This window comes from Schistocerca cancellata, chromosome 4, assembly GCF_023864275.1.
Source record: "Schistocerca cancellata isolate TAMUIC-IGC-003103 chromosome 4, iqSchCanc2.1, whole genome shotgun sequence".
Classification (NCBI taxonomy): Eukaryota; Metazoa; Arthropoda; class Insecta; order Orthoptera; family Acrididae; genus Schistocerca; species Schistocerca cancellata.
The window spans coordinates 165,724,844-165,733,199 of NC_064629.1; the positions used below are offsets into that span (position 1 = coordinate 165,724,844).

Genomic DNA, 8,356 nt, shown 5'->3' on the forward strand with positions numbered 1-8,356 from the left:
AAATCATGGCAACTCAAGAAAAGTTGTGTGTCCAATCTGATGCAGCGAAGAGAAGTGTAGAACTCCAAACATGGCATTACTAAATGTTAAAAAACATAGCTTCAGAGAAAGAAATTATGTTCGGTCTTGAAGTGTACAAAATTGGAGTGTTCATTTCACATAGCACGTGTCAACTGGAATTAAATCACCCTAACAACAAGCAAGGCACACAGAAACAGAGTTCTGTTCTTCTTGCAAGGCTATTGCCAAGACGACTGTCAGTGGTGTTTAGATAGGAAGATCTGCACTGCAGCTGAATTGTTCGCAGCTGAAGATGTTCCTCCATCTGACAAGCATTGAGTAGTCGAGTGTTGTTGTCTTGTGGAATCAGGTTGAAAATGGTTCAAATGGCTCTGAGCACTATGGGACTTAACTTCTGAGGTCATCAGTCCCCTAGAACTTAGAACTACTTAAACCTAACTAACCTAAGGACATCACAAACATCCATGCTCGAGGCAGGATTGGAACCTGCGACCGTAGTGGTCACGCGGTTCCAGACCGTAGTGCCTAGAACCTCTCGGCCACCCCGGCCGGCGTGGGATCAGGTTATTATTCATGTACTATTTACTAAAGCGTCAAGAGTTTCATTTCCACAGCTCTATTGCAAAGGGAAATACGTTGTAGTTTACACATATATCCAATACACAGACACTAATGGCCTCCTTAAGGCATCAGTTCCACGAATTTTCTGAAGGATTCCAGAATCCAGATATATCGAAACATCCAACGTGTCTTTTTGTAAACTGAACATCAGGTGGTAGAACTCTCATGTCTCATGTCGATGTGCTCGTTGCGAGTCTCTCCTGTTGACTTGTAGTGAATACACTGGTGTCCAGAATGAAGGATATAAACCGCTATTTCCCCGTCCTGCGTCTAATTCACGACATAATCATACTGTCAACCAGATGTGCGTACGATCATTTTTGCACGGAAGATGGCTTTCCGATCATCGGACAACCATGCCAACGATGACGTCAGCGAATCTATATAACGACGTAGTGTTTGCCAGGTAGTTCCACATCCAGTCTCTGTGTGTACAGTCTCAGACGGTGCAGCATGACACAGGAAAGAGGCTTACCAGACTCTCTGCGGTGGAGGGCCATAGAATGAAAGGAAGCAGGACTGTCACAAACGAATGTGGCCAGATGACTTAATGTGAATCGTTCTGTTGTTTCCCGGATGTGGCGTCAGTTTATAGAGACCGAAACTGTATCCCGAAGACCAGGGCAGAGCCGACCACGTATGATATCAGAATGAGAGGACTGTTATTTAGCTGTAAGGGCATGACAGTACCGCCTTAGTACTTGACGGTAACTGGCATGTGAGCTCGCAGCATCCACTGGACGTGTTGTATTGAGGCAAACGGCGTGGAGAAGGCTTCGATAGAGTGGCCTTTACTGTCGGATACCTGCTGTTTGTCTACCTCTGATGCTTCTTTACAGAACGGAACGTCTAGAGTGGAGTCATCAACATTCCACCTGGATGTTTGAACGGGACCAATGTTGTTTTCACAGGTGAGTCCCGATTTAGTCTGGAAAGTAATGCTCGATGGATTCGCATCTGGAGGGAACGTGGAACACGAGTTTGGGTTGGTTGGTTGTTTGGGGAAGGAGACCAGACAGCGTGGTCATCGGTCTCATCGGAGTAGGGAAGGATGGGGAAGGAAGTCGACCGTGCCCTTTCAGAGGAACCATCCCGGCATTTGCCTGGAGTGATTTAGGAAAATCACGGAAAACCTAAATCAGGAAGGCCGGACGCGGGACTGAACCGTCGTCCTCCCGAATGCGAGTCCAGTGTCTAACAACTGCGCCACCACGCTCGGTCACGAGTTTGGGACCCAGACATTGTGGAAAGAGACCGATACCGAGAGGATCCGTAATGGTGTGGGCTGGGATTATGTTTGCCACTCGAACGCCTATTCGTGAAATTCTACAAGTGAATCGGCAAGGTTTAACTGCAGTCAGGCATCGTGACGAGATCTTGGGACCTCGTTTACGGTTGTTGCGAGATGCTGTGGGCCCAGACTTCGAACTGAAGGCGATAATGCTCGACCTCATAGAGCAATGGTTGTTGATGTTTTCTTGGAAACGGAAGATACTGCATGCATGGCGTGGCGTGTTAGCTCTCCCAATTTGAATCCCGTAGAGCATATCCGACATTCACTCCGGTAACGGCTTGTATCACGTCAGCATCCACCAACCACTCTCTAAAACTGTGAGCCACTCTGCAGGAAGAATGGGCGTTATTGCCTCAACATGAGACTGATGACATCATTCGCAGCATGCCCGGTCGTTGTCACGCCTGTATTGCTGCCAGAGATGGTCACACCTCATACAAAACACATTAACAATTGTCGGAATGTGAGTGCAAATCCGTTAAATTGCAAACCACCGAAAACATTTTTGTCTGCCTTTACGCATGTTGCAGTTGATTACGTTCTGAATTCTTTAGACTGTTTCTACTTTACTATCACCTGCTTGTACTGTTTTGTGGCAAAATAAAGGCAACCAAGCAAAATTTCCGTTTGTTGCTTTAATTCTGGACACCAGTGTAGTATACACGTGCTTCGTCACGTCATATACACTATCCGATCAGACGTATCTGGACAGTTATTAGTGGATATTAATATGTGGTGTGAACACTCTTCACCTTTATACACTACTGGCCATTAAAATTGCTACACCACGAAGATGACGTGCTACAGGCGCGAAATTTAACCGACAGGAAGAAGATGCTGTGATATGCAAATGATCAGCTTTTCAGAGCATTCACACAAATTTGGCGCCGGTGGCGAAACCTACAACGTGCTGACATGAAGAAAGTTTCCAACCGATTTCTCATACACATACAGCAGTTGAGCGGTGTTGCCTGGTGAAACGTTGTGATGCCTCGTGTAAGGAGGAGAAATGCGTACCATCACGTTTCCGACTTTGATAATGGTCGGATTGTAGCCTATCGCGATTGCGGTTTATCGTATCGCGACATTGCTGCTCGCGTTCGTCGAGATCCAATGGCTGTTAGCAGAATATGGAATCGGTGGGTCCAGGAGGGTAATACGGAACGCCGTGCTCGATCCCAACGGCCTCGTATCACTAGCAGTCGAGATAACAGGCATCTTATCCGCATGGCTGTAACGGATCGTGCAGCCACGGCTCGATCCCTGAGTCAACACATGGGGACGTTTGCAAGACAACAACCATCTGCACGAACACTTCGACGTCGTTTGCAGCAGCATGGACTATCAGCTCGGAGACCATGGCTGCGATTACCCTTGACGGTGCATCACAGACAGGAGCGCCTTAGATGGTGTACTCAACGACGAACCTGGGTGCACGAATGGCATAACGTCATTTTTTCGGATGAATCCAGGTTCTATTTACAGCATCATGATGGTCGCGTCCGTGTTTGGCGACATCGCCGTGAACGCACATTGGAAGCATGTATTCGTCATCGCCATTCTGGCGTATCACCCGGCGTGATGGTATGGGGCGCCATTGGTTACACGTCTCGGTCACCTCTTGCTCGCATTGACGGCAATTTGAAAAGTGGACATGACATTTCAGATGTGTTACGACCCGTGGCTCTACCCTTCATTCGATACCTGCGAAACCCTACATTTCAGCAGGATAATGCAGGACCGCATGTTGCAGGTCCTGTACAGGCCTTTCTGGATACAGGAAATGTTCGACTTCTACCCTGGCCAGCACATTCTCCAGATCTGTCACCAATTGAAAACGTCTGGTCAATGGTGGCCGAGCAACTGGTTCGTCACAATACGCCAGTCACTACTCTTGATGAACTGTGGTATCGTGTTGAAGCTGCATGGTCAGCTGTACCTGTAGACGCCATCCAAGCTCTGTCTGACTCAATGCCCAAGCGTATGAAGGCCGTTATTACGGCCAGAAGTGGTTGTTCTGGGTACTGTATTCTCAGGATCTATTCACCGAAATTGCGTGAAAATGTAATGACATGTCAGCTCTAGTAAAATATATTTGTCCAATGAATACCCGTTTATCATCTGCATTTCTTCTTGGTGTAGCAACTTTAATGGCCAGTAGTGTAGTAGCGCTGGGTAGCCGCGTATTCTAGGGCGCCTTGCCACGGTTTGCACGGCTTCCCGCATCGGAGGTTCGAGTCCCCGCTCGGGCACGGGTGTGTGTTGTCTTTAGCGTAAGTTAGTTTAAATTAGATTAAGTTGTGTGTAAGCGTAGGGACCGGTGACCTCAGCAGTTTGGTCCCATAGGAACTTACCACCACCACCTTTACGACGGCTTGAGCTCTACTGAGGACACTTTAAATGACGTGTCAGTATCTGTGTAGGAATGGGAACCTATTCTCCCTCAGGAGCCGATAGCAGAGAAGGCAGTGGCGGTGGACGCTGTGGTCGACGTTCTAACGGAACCCGAAGGTGTTCCATTGGTTTCAGATCGGGACTCTGGGCAAGTCAGTCCATTTGAAGACGCTACTTTATGACAGGGTGCATTGTCATCCTGATACAAACAGTCATCGTCTTCGAACTGTTTCTCTGTTGTATGCAGTAAACCATGCTTTAAAATGTGTTCATATACTTCCACATTTAGCGTTTTCTTAATCGCAATAAGTGGATCACACCCTACCTACGAGAAACATCTCCATACCGTAATAACACCATCTTCTCCATGCTTCACTGTTGGCACAACACACACAACGTTCTCCAGGCATTCGCCAATCCTGAACCGTTCCATTGGATCGTAACAGGGTATAGTGTAACTCATCACTGTGTAAGTCACTCATTTCGAATCATCCACTGTCCAGTGGCGTCGCTGTTTACTCCACCTCAAGCGTCTCTCAGCGTTGATTGCAGAAATTTGCGCCTGATGAGGAAATGCTCGTCCATTGTAGCCAATTCTTTTTAACTCCAGCTCACCGTCATTGTGCTAGATGGACTGCTGGTAGCACTTTGCAATTCACGAGTCATTCCTTCCGCTGATTTCATGCTATTTTTTACCCACACCCTCAACAGTGCTCGGCGGCCCCCGTCATTCACTACACTAGATAAAAAAAACACTCCGTCTTCAGGCCACAAGTGGCCTACCGGGGCCATCCGACCGCCGTGTCATCCTCAGATGAGGATGCGGATAAGAGGGGCGTGTGGTCAGCACACCACTCTCCTGGTCGTTACGATGGTTTTCTTTGACCGGAGCCGCTACTATTCGGTCGAGTAGCTCCTCAATTGGCATCACGAGGCTGAGTGCACCCCGAAAAATTGCAACAGCGCATGGCGGCCCGGATGGTCACCCATCCAAGTGCCGGCCTCGCCCGACAGCGCTTAACTTCGGTGATCTGACGGGAGCCGGTGTATCCACTGCGGCAAGGCCGTTGCCACACGAGATCAGCTTCGTCTTTATTTACCTGCGGCTGTTCCTTCGCGTTTCCACTTGACAACCACATCTCCAACAGTCGGCTTGGACAGCTTTAGAAGGATCGCAGTTTCCTTAATAGAACGTTACTTAGATAGCATCCAACGATTATTCCACGTTGAAAGTTACGATGATCTCTAGACAGACCCATTCTGCCTCTTTACTGCTCCTCTGCCGACAACACAATACACCTCGCCTCATTCGATACTGGCGAGTCCTCTCGTGACACCTAGTGGTCATTTCCTCATTAAGTAGGTCGTGCAGATACATTTGATCAGCAAGCGCGCGTGCTGCCTTCATAATATTTTATGGACGATATCATCTGTCCAGTGTTCGCGAAAAGTCTAAACCCTTGCAGTTGGGATCAGGTAGAGGTCATCTTAATTCTGGTACAGGTGTATTCATTGCTGCGCTCTTTCCTCCGTCTTCGACTGAACCTTCTTGATGCCGTACCTGTGATTAGAAATTGCTGACAGTTCATCAACAGAAACTAGATAATCAGTTTACCATGTTTCCACCTCTTCGTCGCTCTCACCTGCCTCTGATTCACCAAAATACGACGGCCCACTCTCCATCGCATTTCGTCCGGTACATCGTGCATTTGACTATCGGTTATCCGCTATTGCTCGAAATACCGACTGCAGTCTTACTCTCAAATATGTTGTTTTCTTCTGTGTACAGACAACGTAAGCATATTGTAGCTCTATGGCAATAACGCACAGTGTCATCTTTTATAAAATGTTTATTCCTCAAAAATAATAACATAATTTTTATTGGCTATGCTGGCCTCAGTGATTAACATAGTCATCTCCAGGTCACAAACTGACTCAACAGCATATTGAGGAATACACATTAACAGAGTTTATTTGATAAACTTTCCTCAGCATGCAGTGAGGTACTAGGTAAACTGCTCTGTCAGTTTCTGATCTGAAGATATCTGTGGTTAAAAGTAGAATTAGATGATACATAATGTCTGTTATGTAATTGTGTATGCAGAATAAATATTTTACAGGAAGTGGTGTACCAATCAAGGTATCTCTATGACACTGTAATACTTTATTTGTGACCTTTCCATAATTTATAGAAACCAATATATTTAATCATGTTTACGACTGAAATTACAATTACTAGAAAGACGTAATACATTATTCAAAGTCTAACTGAGAACGAAGAACTTCTGAAACATTCGTGAGGAAAAATTTCAAAATATATATTGTAAACTACATACACTATGTGATCAAAAGTATCCGGACACACTCAAAAACATACGTTTTTCATATTAGGTGTATTGTGCTGCCACCTACTGCCAGGTACTCCATATCAGCGAACTCAGTATCATTAGAAAGAGCAGAATGGGACGCTCCGCCGAACTCACGGACTTCGAACGTGGTCAGGTGATTGGGTGTCACTCGTGCCATACGTCTGTATGCGAGATTTCCACACTCCTAAACATCCTTAGGTCCACTTTTTCCGATGTGATAGTGAAGTGGAAACGTGAAGGGAGACGTACAGTACAAAAGCGTACAGGCCGCCTTCGTCAATTGACTAACAGAGACCGTCGATAGTTGAAGAGGGCCGTAATGTGTAATAGGCAGACGTCTATCCACACGATCACACAGGAATTCCAAACTGCATCAAGATCCCCTGCAAGTACTATGACAGTTACGTAGGAGGTGAGAAAACTTGGATTTCATGGTCGAGCGGCTGCTCATAACTCACACATCACGCCGGTAAATGCCAATCGACGCCTCGATTGGTGTAAGGAGGGTAAACATTGGATGATTGAACAGTGGAAAAACGTTGTGTGGAGCGACGAATCACGATACACAATATGTCGATCCGATGGCAGAGTGTGAGTATGGCGAATGCCCGGTGAACGTCATCTGCCAGTAAAATTCGGAGGCGTTGGTGTTATGGGTTCAAATGGCTCTGAGCACTATGGTACTTAACATCTGTGGTCATCAGTCCCCTAGAACTTAGAACTACTTAAACCTAACTAACCTAAAGACAGCACACACATCCATGCCCGAGGCAGGATTCGAACCTGCGACCGTAGCGGTCACGCGGTTCCAGACTGAAGCGCCTAGAACCGCACGGCCACACCGGCCGGCGCGCTGGTGTTATGGTGTGGTCGTGTTTCTCATGGAGGGGGCTTGCACCTCTTGTTGTTTTACGTGGCACTATCACAGCACACGCCTACACTGATGCACGGCCACACCGGCCGGCGCGTTGGTGTTATGGTGTGGCCGTGTTTTTCATGGTGGGGGCTTGCACCTCTTGTCGTTTTACGTGGCACTATCACTGCACACGCCTACACTGATGTTTTAAGCACCTTCTTTTTTTTATTAAAAAAAAAAGAAATCTTTATTTACCATCAATAATAATATTTATACATCATAACCCACCACCTTATTTGATTAGTGGGTCTTACTTTCTAATATTAGTTACAATTAGCAGCTAATTACAGTATATTAAGTCGTGAGCTACAGCCATACTCTAATTACAATGGGCAGCTATATACACTTATTGGTTTTTAACTTCTGAAATATTAACTAACCCTACCTTCTTGCTTCCTACTGTTGAAGAGCAATTCGGGTATGGCGATTGCATTTTTCAACACGATCGAGCACCTGTTCATAATTCACGGCCTGTGGCGGAGTGGTTACACGACAATAACATCCCTGTAATGAATTGGCCTGCACAGAGTCCTGAACTGAATCCTGTAGAACACCTTTGGGGTGTTTTGGAACGCCGACTTCCTGCTAGGCCTCAACGTCCGACATCTATACCTCTCCTCAGAGCAGCACTCCGTGAAGAATGGACAGCCATTCACCAAGAAACTTTCCAGTTCCTGACTGAACGTATGCCTGCGAAAGTGGAAGCTTTCATCGAGGCTAAGGGTGGGCCAACTCCATACT

The 8,356-nt window shown here is 46.6% G+C and overlaps 1 pseudogene; it reads right to left on the minus strand.

Moving 5' to 3' along the window:
• Positions 1–5,284: 5,284 nt before the first annotated feature.
• On the minus strand, positions 5,285–5,402 carry LOC126185757 (5S ribosomal RNA; annotated as a pseudogene).
• Between the last annotated feature and the right edge of the window lie 2,954 nt (positions 5,403–8,356).